We start from the raw sequence: 13,298 nt of genomic DNA on the forward strand, positions 1-13,298 counted from the left end.
GAACGCACCATTATTCCGCCTTTCCAGTGCACACGACAAACGATGGCCGATAGACCGGAAGTCATTCATTTCATATGGGCTGGGTAGGGTGCCGATATCACGGATACACCTAACGACACACCCCAACTTGCATCAACTCAGTACACCTGGTCACGCTCATCATCCCCTGAATACTGATTACTCACCACCTGCACGGCATCACAAACTTGCCACGCTGCATAGTCTCACATTGCTGTGGACTTTGACCGATCTACCATCCTCTGATTCCAAAACCTGCATCCTGGAAGTAATCGATAGATTTTCCAAGTCCTGTAAGCTGATCTCTCTCCATGGGCTTCCCTGGGCTTCCTTTTCGCCACTTCGGAATTCCAGAAGACATCGTATCGGATCGAGGACCACAGTTCATATCGAGAGTCTGGAAATCATTTTTCAAGCTACTGGGAGTCTCTGTGAGCCTGGCGTTGGGGTACCATCCGCAGTCAAACGGCCAGGCGGAAAGAAAGATCCAAGAGATCGGGAGGTATCTGAGAACCTACTGTCATGAAGCACAGGACCACTGGAACCACTACCTTCCATGGGCAGAGTATGCCCAGAACTCTCTCTGACAAACTTCTACTGGTCTAACTCCCTTCCAGTGCATTCTGGGATATCAACCCCGTCTGTTCCCATGGTCTGGAGAGCCATCTGATATTCCAGCGGTCTAGCACTGGTTCTCTGAGAGTGAGAGGGTTTGGGACTTGTTACACGTCCACCTGCAGGGGGCAGTACGGAGACACCATACTGTCAAGGATACACCAGAGAATGTCTAATAAGGGGAGAGGGTTCACTCTCACTACACTTCCGGCTTCTGAACTGGTTGCAGTTCCACTCTGATTCCATATGAGGGCGCTCACAGGACGAGTGCAGAATGAATGGTGGTCTATGGAGCTATACCCCTCAAAATCCACTTTTCTCAAGATATAATTTTTTGTCTAGTAATTTGAATGTTGTATTCGAAAGGAGATGCAAAGAAATTGCACATTGCTGGGTGTTAGATTTTTTAGAGTCACTTATTTGCTTTAAAAAGTCTTTCAAAATATCAATGACGTCATACACATTGTACGACCAGAGATACTGCTTTACGGCAATCCTTCAGTCACTTTGGTGTTTTCGCGCTCTGCACTTTCTTTTCTGTCGAGGCATTGCCAGCACAGCGAAAACAGGTAAACAAACGTGCTAGAAGAGTTTCTGCTAGAATACATTCTGTTCACATTCACTGACCAATCAGCGTTCATTAGCAGAATGCTAGCGTGTTATAGGCAACAACAACTCAACCTGTAAGAAATCGAAAGGACATAAGTACTCGTTCATTCAATTTTCGTCCTATAACCCATGTTGAACTTGCCAAATCTACAATCAAATCTGAGATTTCTCAACGGCAATTGGGTGAAAGAGACAAATTTAGCCGTCTAGCCCCATAGACTCCCATTCATTTTGCACTCGGGCGATCGCCCCCAGTTGAACTCTGGTGGAACTACAACCAAAAATTCGGTACAATAGGACTTAATAGGGAGTGAGCAGGCTCTCCGTAGACGGGCTCTGGATACACCTAACGACACACCCCAACCAGCATCAACTCAGTACACCTGGTCACGCTCATCATCCCCTGAATACTGATTACTCAACATCTGCACGGCATCACAAACTCACCACACTGCACACCGGATTTAAGCTTCAGTTTCTCCATTGTTCTCTGTCCGGTCTCGTCAATCGACGCGTGTGACTCACCCGGTTCCTCGGGCTTCCCCTGTGCTTGCAGCAAGTATACTCTAGTTTATCACTAACTACTCTCCTGTGTGTATTTCCAAGCAGCCATTGTGTGCGGCGGTGCTTCAGGATCCTCCAGTCTGATTCCCCGAGTTCTTCTGTGCATCTACGGACCTTGTATCTCCTCTCTGCATTCAAGTTGGAAGTTTATTCAAGTTTGCTCTCAAGTTCATGTGTCTTCGGATCGGGATCTCTATTCAAGTGTCTGCATTCAAGTTCGAAGTACAATCGTGTCTGCTTTCAAGTCCTGTTAATCTTCAAGACTACTAATGAATTCATAATATTCAAGAGACTGTTTGTTCCAGTTACTCCCTGTTTTCTGTGAATCTTGAAGCCTTCTAGGAGATCGGATATTGCAACAGGTGTATAAATAAAATCTGTTAACTGCATTCCTTGTGTCCTCATCCTTCTAGTAGCGTGACTGCCGACTGTTTGTGGATGTGGAATGTTTCTGGTCTAATTTGAGCTTTGGATGCATTAAATATATTGATTGTGAGGGACTACCCCGTATGGGACATGCCGACTGGCTCTTATTGTAATTAAATCAGTGCATGCCAGCATTTTTTCCCCCCACAATTTTCACAATTTTCATGGCCCCCAGAATATTTTGTTGTATGAATATCTGAACATGCAATAGCCTATATAAAAAGATAGATCAGACCCTCTGCTTTTAAACTAAATAATCAGTTCATCAAAAAGATTCGAGAATTGTGTCAAGCAACAGAGCTGTCTCTCTGGGCCACCAATGTCATTTATGGTTAAATCTAGCTAAATTAAAAGATAGAGACAGATCTGTTCTTTTAGACTCTGTCCACTTTCGTCTTCGGGTCTATTTGGCGATGCTGTTAATACTTTCGTCGGTAGATTTCAGGAGGGCGGGAGCAGTCTTGGCTGTCTACAAGTGCCTCACAGCACAGAGTGCAACAAAAACAAAGCGTTGCCACTCGGGCTCCTCCAAAATCGAGGGGCCCTGGGTGGCGGTCGCAGTAGCAGTCGGAGCCAGTTAGGGGCAGGCAAGATCTGAGGACTGTCATCGTCTCTAAAAAGGCTTCGACGAAGAAGTCCTGACGCCACGGCCATCAGACTTCTGAGGGTGGTCCCCTCCGGGGAGAGACGGGTGCCCGCTTCTCCTCTGCGCCCTCTGGGGGGACAACTCTCCAAGGAGGGTCGTAAAGCAGTTAGTTCGGTTGTTCCCTGCCGGTTCGCCACTTCAGGGCGCCGAGGTGCCTGCACATCTCAACGATCCTCCTCCGAGGGTCGTAGAACAGTTAGTTCGGTTGTTCCCTGCCAGTTCGCCGCTTCATGGCACCGAAGTGACTGTTCGACCAAATCCAGAGGTTAGTCTCAAGAGACTGGTTCCCTTAGTAGGATTTCTGGCAGCGTGGAAGCTACTGCCAAATATATCTCATTGGGTCCAGCATACAATAGAAAAGGGTTACAAAATTCAGTTCGGTTCTCGTCCGCCACTCCTCTGGGTGGTGCATCATTGGGGAAAGATCCTTTTATTGCTCATTTTCTTCGTGGCACCCTGAGGCTGAGGCCTGCACTGCGCACTAGAGCACCGGCTTGGGATTTGACCGTTGTATTGGAAGGGTTGGCTTTTGCTCCCTTCAAGCCCATTGAAGAGGTTTCAGAAAAGTTTCTTACACAATTTCTTCTTGCTATTTCTTCTATCAATAGAATTGGCAATTTTCAAGCCTTGTCTGTTGTTCCTTCATGTCTAGAATTTGCACCTGGTATGGTGAAAGCCTTTCTTCACCCTAGGCCAGATTATATTCCTAAGGTCCCTACTAATGTTGCGGGCCCTATAGTGCTGCAGGCCTTCTGTCCTCCACCTTTTAATATACCAGATCAGGGAAAACTTAACTCTAAACTATTCGTCTGTTTCGGGTCACAGAGAAAAGATGAGATGTCCTTCGGATGAGACGTTAAACCGAGGTCCTGACTCTCTGTGGTCATTAAAAATCCCAGGATGTCCTTCGAAAAAGAGTAGGGGTGTAATTTGCCCCTTGGCCTCTGTCCATCATGGCCTCCTAATCATCCCCATATACTGATTGGCTTCATCACTGTCTCCTCTCCACCAGTAAGCTGGTGTGTGGTGGGCGTTCTGGCGCAATATGGCTGCCGTCGCATAATCCAAGTGGATGCTGCACATTGGTGGTGGTTGAGGAGATTCCCCCCTTCTGTATAGCGCTTTGAGGTCTCAGAAAAAGCGCTATATAAATGTAACGAATTATTATTATTATTATTATTATTACCCAGCATCCAAGCAGAGGATGAGCAAGTGGGTAGTCGAGGCTATCTCACTTGCTTATGAAGCGGCTGGTCAGCCTTCACCTTTGGCTGTCCGGGCCCATTCTACCAGGAGTATAGCTGCCTCAAAGGCTTTATTATCGGGGGTTTCCCTTCATGGCATCTGTGATGCGGCAGGCTGGTCCTCACCACATACATTTGTTCGTTTTTATGACTTGGTTCTAGGCTCCACTCCGGGGTCTAGGGTGCTTGCTTCTTAGTGTGCGCAATGACTTCACACAGAAATGGCATGTACTATTATGGCGTCGTAGGTACAGTGTTTCCACAGTGTCTCGACGCAGCTCAAGTTCCCCTGAAGAGGGAATGATACTCCCTGCATGCCTGTGATTGATTTGCTTCAGCCTATCAGAAGCTAACGCGGTCTGTTTTCAGGTGTGCTTTATGGTTTCCAGGTCTATGACATCACCCGCCTATGACGTCTCGTCACACCATTGGACTGATTATACACGTGCTTCATGACGCAATCACACAGGGGCATTCCCACAGCGTCTTGACGCAGCGTCATTCCCTCTTCAGGGAACCAGGGTTACATACATAACCTGAGACGTTCTCCTGTGTTCATTCAGCTCTGTTATGTTTCTGTTATGTCATTTGTAAAGTTTAATAAATGACTGCTGTATTAGATCCTGCCTCTCATCTCAACGTATTGGTGCAACCACCTGTGACAAATACAGTGTTGATTGTAAGTTTATTTAAACTAATATTAATGTATACAGCTTTATAGAAAGTATTACCATATCCTCAGTTGTGACCTTTTCTCCTCTTTAATTTAACTAGGGCAGAATGAAGTGACTCAGTGCATGTTGCATGTTAGGTTTGATGTTATCTCCTTAAATGTCAGACCAGCATTTGGAAACCTGTGTATGATAAGATGCAGCATCTCTGTATACAGCGAGACACACTTACAGTATTACCTTGTAACTGTTGTGTAAGATTTGGCATCTTCCTGAGCAACAGTAAGCTGGTAACAGTATGACCTGTGTGTAACACATTTGTTAGACCAAATGCAATGCATTGCAAAACTATTACACAAGAAAAAGCATGCACATACTGTGCTCAGTAGATGCTGACGTGTAGTGGTTTACTTTACATTTGCTTTACACGTTTCTACATTTGTTTTACACTCATGTTAAAAAAAGTGTACCTGAAGAAAAGCAGCCTGAAAATTAAACACTTTTCAACAACAAAATGATTTGCAGTGATCATTGAAGAATGAGAATTGATGTGGAGTTTTGCACAGAGATCTGCTCTCCTCAGCGTTCTTATGCTCAGAGAACAGCAGCTTGATGACTGTAAAACTGTCATCCATCTCAGAAAACCATGTTTTTCAGTCTAAACGGCAGATTATTTCAATATGCCCTAAACAATGGAATAATTATTTGCTGAAAGAAAATGAGACTTATCCTATTTCCTCAATGCCTTAAGGGTTTACAGTTGTGACCCATAACTATATGTTAGAGCTCTTTAAATTAAAATCTTGATGTTTAAGTTTTCACTTCAGTTTCATAGAGTAGGATGATCTGGTAAAAAAATAAAAAATAAATAAAAACTATGCTCGTATTTGCAATGGCAAAATCACGGTCAAAACACTTGGATGTAAAATAAAATATTAGTTTTGGTAAACTGTTCTTGAACTGGGGAAAAACTGGAAAAATAACTTCCCCTAACATTTTCCCTCATCATAGCGGTTTAAACTCGCAACTGATGAGCATTCAGCTGGACCACATATAAATATTTCCCTTTTACAAAACACAGACGTGCTTGTGTATACGTAGGGGGAAGCATATATTCTGCAAACTCTGGAAAAATCTGACAGAAAAATCCTTGGTAAAATCTTTTAATGAACGTGCCATCAAAACAATCTTGCACTTGACCAATTTGCTTGCAGACATTGCAAAAGGAGAATGCAAGTCTCCAAGAGGAAGTTGAGAATATATGTCTCTGTGGTAAGCTGGAGTAATATCGATTTGGTATCATTATGATGTACGCTACAACGCAGCGAACAGAAGCATCTGCTTGTCATTACGCAGGCTGGATAATGAACTCCATGATAGGAGCCGTACTTGTGCGAGATCCAAACATGCAAACACTTGGGCTGTCCAACTCACTCAATTTGCACAATGTGCAGTGTTGTAACACTTAATGCCAGTGTGAATTTAAATGGAAAATGGAACTAATGAGTTAAACAAGCAGGAAGGACTGGAAATCAGGTTTGAGTTTGATTGTAATGAACACGTGATGTCATGGGAGGGTTATTGTTTAGGAGAAATTATGACTAGTTTTGAGTCTTTCGGTCAAGCTACACCGCAAGACGTAATACTTCCTGATAGCTGATCGGTTTCCCTTCAATGAGACATGTTTTGTCTTCATTTCACTGGTCTGATGTACTAATATCAGTGTTGAGTTGAAAATCTAATAGACAAACCACCTTGTGCATGTAGTAGCTCCAAATTACATTAAACACGGCACTTTGGGAAGATCATAGTGTACAGTCAGCCAGTCATTACTGAATAAAAAGGAGGTCTTGTATCAAGGCGCATGAGACACATGTAACTAGTTGGATATCGGTTTCTTATAATTGGTCAAATATTGAGTTTAATGGTAATTTCCTACAAACATTTGACCACAAAATGCTGTGATTGACCAGAATCCAATTTGAGAGAGTCGTTTGTATGATTTGACACTTTAAGTTATTTGTACATTAGGTTTGCCCGGGGGATGATATTAGTATCAAATTGTATACCGGTTTAAAGGGGGGAACATTATGAATGAAGCCAATTTGACAACAACAGTTCTTATATCAGGCAGCGTTCAAAAAGGGCGGTAAATTTGCGTAACCAATTTGAACATGAGCGAAATCTGCGTGGGGAACATTTTCATCCTATTTGTCACCCAGAACTCCCGATTGCGCAGATTTCTACTGTATTTGGTGAGCAACAGCCAATATGACAGCACCTTTATGGTGCTTTCAATGAGATGTACTTATAATGTCTAAATGTATTTATATATTGTCTGTGGAAGATGAAGGGTCATAAAATGTTTGTCCAATCATTGCATGCGGTCCGAATACGATACGATGCCTGTCAATGTGTATGTATTGTCATGCCTCAGCACACGTCATCAGCACGTTTCATGCTATGCAGAGTTAGACAGACATCAGTCACAGAGCACAGCAACCGAAATAACAGCCACCTTTTACAGTTCCTCCTGAACTAAAACAATGAGCTTATGTTGCGTTCACGCCATAACTACTATACTTTGGAAGAGATGAAAACCTGTGACGAGTTATACTCGGAGTGGTTCGTGACTCGAATTTTTGTGTTTCAATGGCAACACTATCAACACTGAAATGAGGTCAGGATCAGCGCTCTTTAAGTTGTTTATGTTCATTAATATTGTATGTGCTTTGAGACATGAGGTAGTGTATGCCGTCTCTTGTCACGTGATGCTTTGCAGAATCTGCCGTGTGCGTTCATGTGTTTTGAAGAAGCCGTGATTTTGGAGAGCGCTCTGAATGGAGGGTGGGATCTCATGCTTTAAAAGCTAACTTGCTATTGCTAGCCACTCCGAAAATCGACCTATACCCTAATGTAGATTGCCAACAAAAGCAGTGAAATCGAAAGCGAATGTGTCAATTTTCAAAGATGCAAGCTTAATATGTAGGCTACGTGCGGTCACATTAGCAAAATTCTGTGAAAAAAAAAAAAATTACTACAGTGGTGTAGTAATACATGAATAAACAGCCAAGCAGCTTTTCATTGGTCAAAGTGAAAATCTGTGAAAACTTGAACCCATGCGAAATTGGTGTGGGGAAATCTTTCGCCCTCACATAAAACTCCAGATTGCATGGATTCCTATTGAAATGACTGGATTTTCCCTGCAAAAATTTGCTGAATGGTAAAACGTTACCACACCATGAGGCTGTGATTAAATAATGAAAATAAAACGAGAAAGACCAAAAACAGCGTTGTTTAGGCAATTTCCCAGCAAAAAATGAACCCATAGCAAAACCTAGTGTCCAACAAGCAGTAATGCCAGTTTAAACGTGGATTTCATACCGGTGTTCAAATATACTTTTGTATTGCTATATAGCATGATATAAATGAGACCTAGATGAGACAGACTACATCAAATCAAAAGTTACTGGAGTAAAGAAAAAGTGTGTGTTTTTTTTGTGCTTCTTGCGGATCCAAAAGGGATTACAAAAATCATCATGAAACATGTTTCCAATACTCCCCTTTAAAAAGGGAGAACCAGATGGAAGAAACTTCTAGATACATCCTTCACATCATTTTATATCGTGAAACATGTTCACTTAGCAGCATGAAACATGTTCAAGTGGATCTGTAGGTATCGCAAACACAACTTTATTAACGGCTAATCAGCATTTTCTCACTTGACATCAAATGAAGGAAGCATGGCCAAAGCACTTCAAAGCCTGCCAAGTTTCCTCAGGGATTTTACACGCGCAGACCACAGCACGGCCCTTGAAATCCTAGAGCAAACACTACAGGATGTTCAGAATGGTAAGGTCATGGGAATGTTCTTAATTCCACCTATCAAACCTCCACCCACATGCACTAATGCACACACACACACACACACACACACTCACGCTTGAACAGGACTGTGTTGAAGGAGGGATTCATAGCCATGTGTCTTTCGGCCCAGCCGTCATTCTTTCCACTGTGGGAGTGACTGGCTTGCTTTATTCGCAGGTTAACTGGATGCTCTTCTGCCTATAATTCAAAATTAGTGATAGACAGCTGTAATTCAGATGTTATGGAACTGTTTACGGACATGTTACACTGTCATTAAGCAGACGTCTAAATACCAGACAGTTCTTCATCACACCAGATGAATAATGCGAATGAATAATGAACGTTTTATGAATTAAAGTAAAACATCTGTGCGTGTAATGAACGTCCCTCTCCTCCCAGCAGCTTGTTTATCATGGAACGTCAGGGCAGGGATTAGTCTTTTTGACCACTGAGTGTGGACATAATTATATAATTTCCCATGGGAATAGCTTGTTGTTTTACAAGTGCGTATGCATATTAAAACAGGATTTCCATCACCTAATAAACTTTGTTCAAAACATTGATTACACATATTGCTTCTCTATTGATAAACAACATTTTTCACCATTCAAACTTTGATGGCTTCCATGGAAATTGATAAACAGCACTAGCTTTATTCTACGAAGAAAAGAAAAAGGAGAGAAAAATACAGCACTCATGATTTTTAAAGCTTTTATGCCTTGAAAAAGACGTTTGCAATCAAGTGGCTAAATAGGACTACAAATGGTATATTTAAAATCATCCTTCGGAGTGAGCAAACTAGCTTTTACAGCATTTTTGTGTTGAATATACATGTACTCACACTCTTGCAAACTATTCAAACTCAAAACCTTCCAATTTGTAGATTACAAATATTCTGAGATTCTGAGACATAACAAAGTCTCAGAAGCTTAGTGGTGGTGACGTTGAAGTCATGCGATCGTGGTGTACTTCAATTGTAGACTAATTTTAACTTTTTAGCTTTATTACTGATTGTATTTGGCTTCAAAATTAATTGTTCACTGGTAAAGATTATCTTGATAAACAAAACATGTAAGAATCATAAACGTTTGTTGATTGGTCACAGATTCTGCAATAATCAAAAAGTCAATAGAAAAATCCTATTGGATTTAGAGAGAACAAGTGTGATGCTAACTTCTGGTTATTTCACCAAAAATAGATCATCCCAAGCTAGGGACAGCTTTAGTTGCAATAAAAAACATTAAGCCCATAGATTCAGATTAAGCGGCACAATATAGAGGAAAACCTGGATAAATCATCCATATAATGCAACGCATTCTCATCCTTGGGTGTCATATACTGACGCTTTTGACAAATCGTCTACATCCAACACACATGGCACCCTTTAGCGTCAATATGACACGCACAGAGCTTTGTTCGGTTATGGTTGGGTTTAGGTCTGGGGTAGGGTTAGGGTTAGACCACTAGGAGGCGCCTTCTGGCCCATATCTATCTGCGTCTCATATTGACGCTAAAGGGTGCCATGTGCGTTGGATGTAGACGATTTGCCAAAAGCGTCAGTATATGACGCCTTGGGGTGCTTTACTGACGCTGTAGCACACTGTGAGTTGGGAATGAGTGAGTGAACAAGTGACCGACTTCAGATGCAGCTTTAGTGAGACGCTGGTGGTATTTATAATATAGGTGGAAGAGGACATGTGTAACGGTCTGGTGGTAAGCCAACACAAAGAACACTAGAATTCAGTCTAAATATTCTTTAATCCAACAACAGAAATACGCAGGATAATCTCAGGAGAAGATGAACTCTCTCCACGCATTATGTTAACAAATACGGACAAAGAACTGAACAAAACAGGAAGTAAACTAAACATTCCCACATCTGGGATTCCACATGGCCCAGATGTGGGCCGGATCTGGGCCGACACTATGTTGCTGTCTGGGATGCGTGCAAAATAATTTAATTGGAAAAGATTCTTCATTGCATTGTAAGTTATATTTTTTCTCGGTTTGTTTTCCTAGAATATAAAGACTGTACATCTCCCAAGGGTGTTTTATAAACATTTAGAATTACAAACAGCAAGATGACAAAGTCAATAGATGAAAGCAACACAAAACTTTAATTTCGATTTCAAATTTGCCATCCACTTTTATTTCATAGACAAGACCAGCATGGAAACATTCTTCTGTGTTTCACTAAAGAAAGAAGATAATATGAAGTCAGAACAAGATGAGGGTAAATGATGACAACAACATTTTCATGTTTGGGAGAAGTATTCCAGAAGACTTTAGAGAGGTAACCACAGAAGCTATCTCACTGCAGCAGACACTCTGGAATCAACATCACTTGATCTTGGTTTGTTATGTCCCAGTTTGGTTTGCTTTGTCCTCATATCACATTAAAAACGTCTGAGAGGAGCCATTCAGAGACCCCAGAACAATGATGAAGCGCTCTATTCTCAAAACAATCTTCCAGCAGGCACTCCAGAAACAAGTCACTGACGTTTCAGGCATATGAGAAGTCTCGGGTCTTAACTATGCAAAAGTAAACAGGAGTATATGCATTTAAACAGGAGTTGGGTTATATCACACCGGTGGTCCCGTCTCCCAGTCCTTTATGATTCAGCAAATCACAGTGTGGAGGGCACAAGGCTAAACACTGGTCAGGTTTTGGTGCCTGCTGCAGGAGTCCATGAGAGTCTCTCATATTAGTTCAGTTGGCGGCTCCTCTGATGGTTTGGGTATGGTTAACTAAACTCTCTAATTGATTTCAACAATGTCTTCTTGTCCAGACATTGCTCATTTCATATGGCACCATGCATCAGACAGTATGGAGGCGGCTCGATTTATTTGAAAAGACATAAACCTCCTTGCAAAAGAGAGACCATCTTAGAGTGGCATGAATTGTCATTCTGGTTTGGTACTGGTCTAGTTGGTTGACTGGCTGGTTGACTAGCATGGTAAATGTTTGACTATGATAATCATGCTAAATGTAAATGCTAATGCTAAAATGTAGCTTTCATGATTAAACCTTAAAAATAATGACTGTTATCAAACAAGTCTTCTGAACAATTCGTCTGCAATTGGCTGGAAACAGAAAGCCCTGTTCCAAACTCATTTCAGTGGTTCAGAATATTCTTGTTTTAGATGTTCAGTCATATAAAGCAGGCGTCCTCAAATAGCGGACCTTGGTTCCAACCGGACCGCGAGACATAATGACAACGGTAGCACCATTTGACCATTTCTACAGTTTAAAGCAGCACGTCAAAATAACGGACCGGTTCACACCAAAAGCACTCAGGATTGTTTATGGTAATGATCATTCGATGCTAGACTGCAAGCGTGCAGTTTTAAATAAAAGTAATTAACTGATGAAGTGGATTTACTTACTGTAAAGTTAACGAAAGTTATCATGAGCATTGTAATGTTTGAAACGGATGTCATAGTCAGTTGATCTGGAAGATTTTAAAACGAGCGGTTTATTCATAAATCTTACCTTCATGCGGTGTAAATACAAAGCAGAAGACAGAACACAACAAGCGCTGGACTAAAAAGGGGCGGGGCTACATAAGGTCTGGAGTGGTGCAGGTATGACATCACTTTGTAGGCCATAAAGCAGAAGCGAGTTAGCATTTTAGCACTTACGGTTCCATCGTCCCGTATTCAATGGCTTTTTTTAAATTGGGTTTTGGTTAAATGGCTGAAATAACTAATATTTTTATCTAGAGCCAAACACGCTTCATTCAAGCCCTTTCCGCTCCGTGCAGATTGCTTCTCTATACCATTAAAAACGTCAGAAAGTCATATTTTTTCTGTCACATATGCATGCCTTCTGCCATACATAGGTAGGCTATCTAAATGTAAAAATAATAACAGCCTGATAAAACATCTGATCTTATCTTTTAATATTCATATGTTCTCCACTGATGAAACCATTTTTTTTTTTTAATTTATAGAAAAATTCTCAGACGTCACTGCTTTGGCTTTGGCCCAATATCCTCATCTTTATTGTCTTTTTTGACTGCTTAGGAATTTGTTTATTGTACAAAGTAACACTGCTGCCCAGATGGAATTTTAATTGAAATATGAATTGATATGAAATATGAATTACTTTTTTATGGCTTTCTTGTTGTGTGACATAAATAATATATAATTGTGGTTACTGTCACACCACACTGAGTTTGATTTGAACTTTTAAAAAAACACACAATAGTAGACAAAGTTTCTCAAATATTAATATTACTGCTTTTTTAGTAGGCCTACATAAATACATTTAATAATAATAATGAAAAATGACCATTTTAGTTATACACCACCTAGAAATTTTAATTTAATTCCCACAAAAATATTTAAATTATTTTTATTTTACGGATTGAAAACATAATTGAAAAAGATGTATTTTATTCATTAGCTGAATGGTTCACATTTTTAGTTATGTTTTTAAAAACTTAATAGATCTGAGCAAAACAAATTAATCTTTGCGTCATTGAACCTTATACAGAAACCACTAGCATGCTTTAAAGGTAACTTGATACGTGTAATCAGGTCTTGCTTGGTACTGCCTAAAAACTGTTTATTTTAATGCTGTTTCCACATTTAAATACACAAAAGTTCTCCTTGACAACAGCTGATAGTTGATTT

The sequence above is a fragment of the Phoxinus phoxinus genome, assembly GCF_949152265.1.
Source record: "Phoxinus phoxinus genome assembly, chromosome: 7".
Classification (NCBI taxonomy): Eukaryota; Metazoa; Chordata; class Actinopteri; order Cypriniformes; family Leuciscidae; genus Phoxinus; species Phoxinus phoxinus.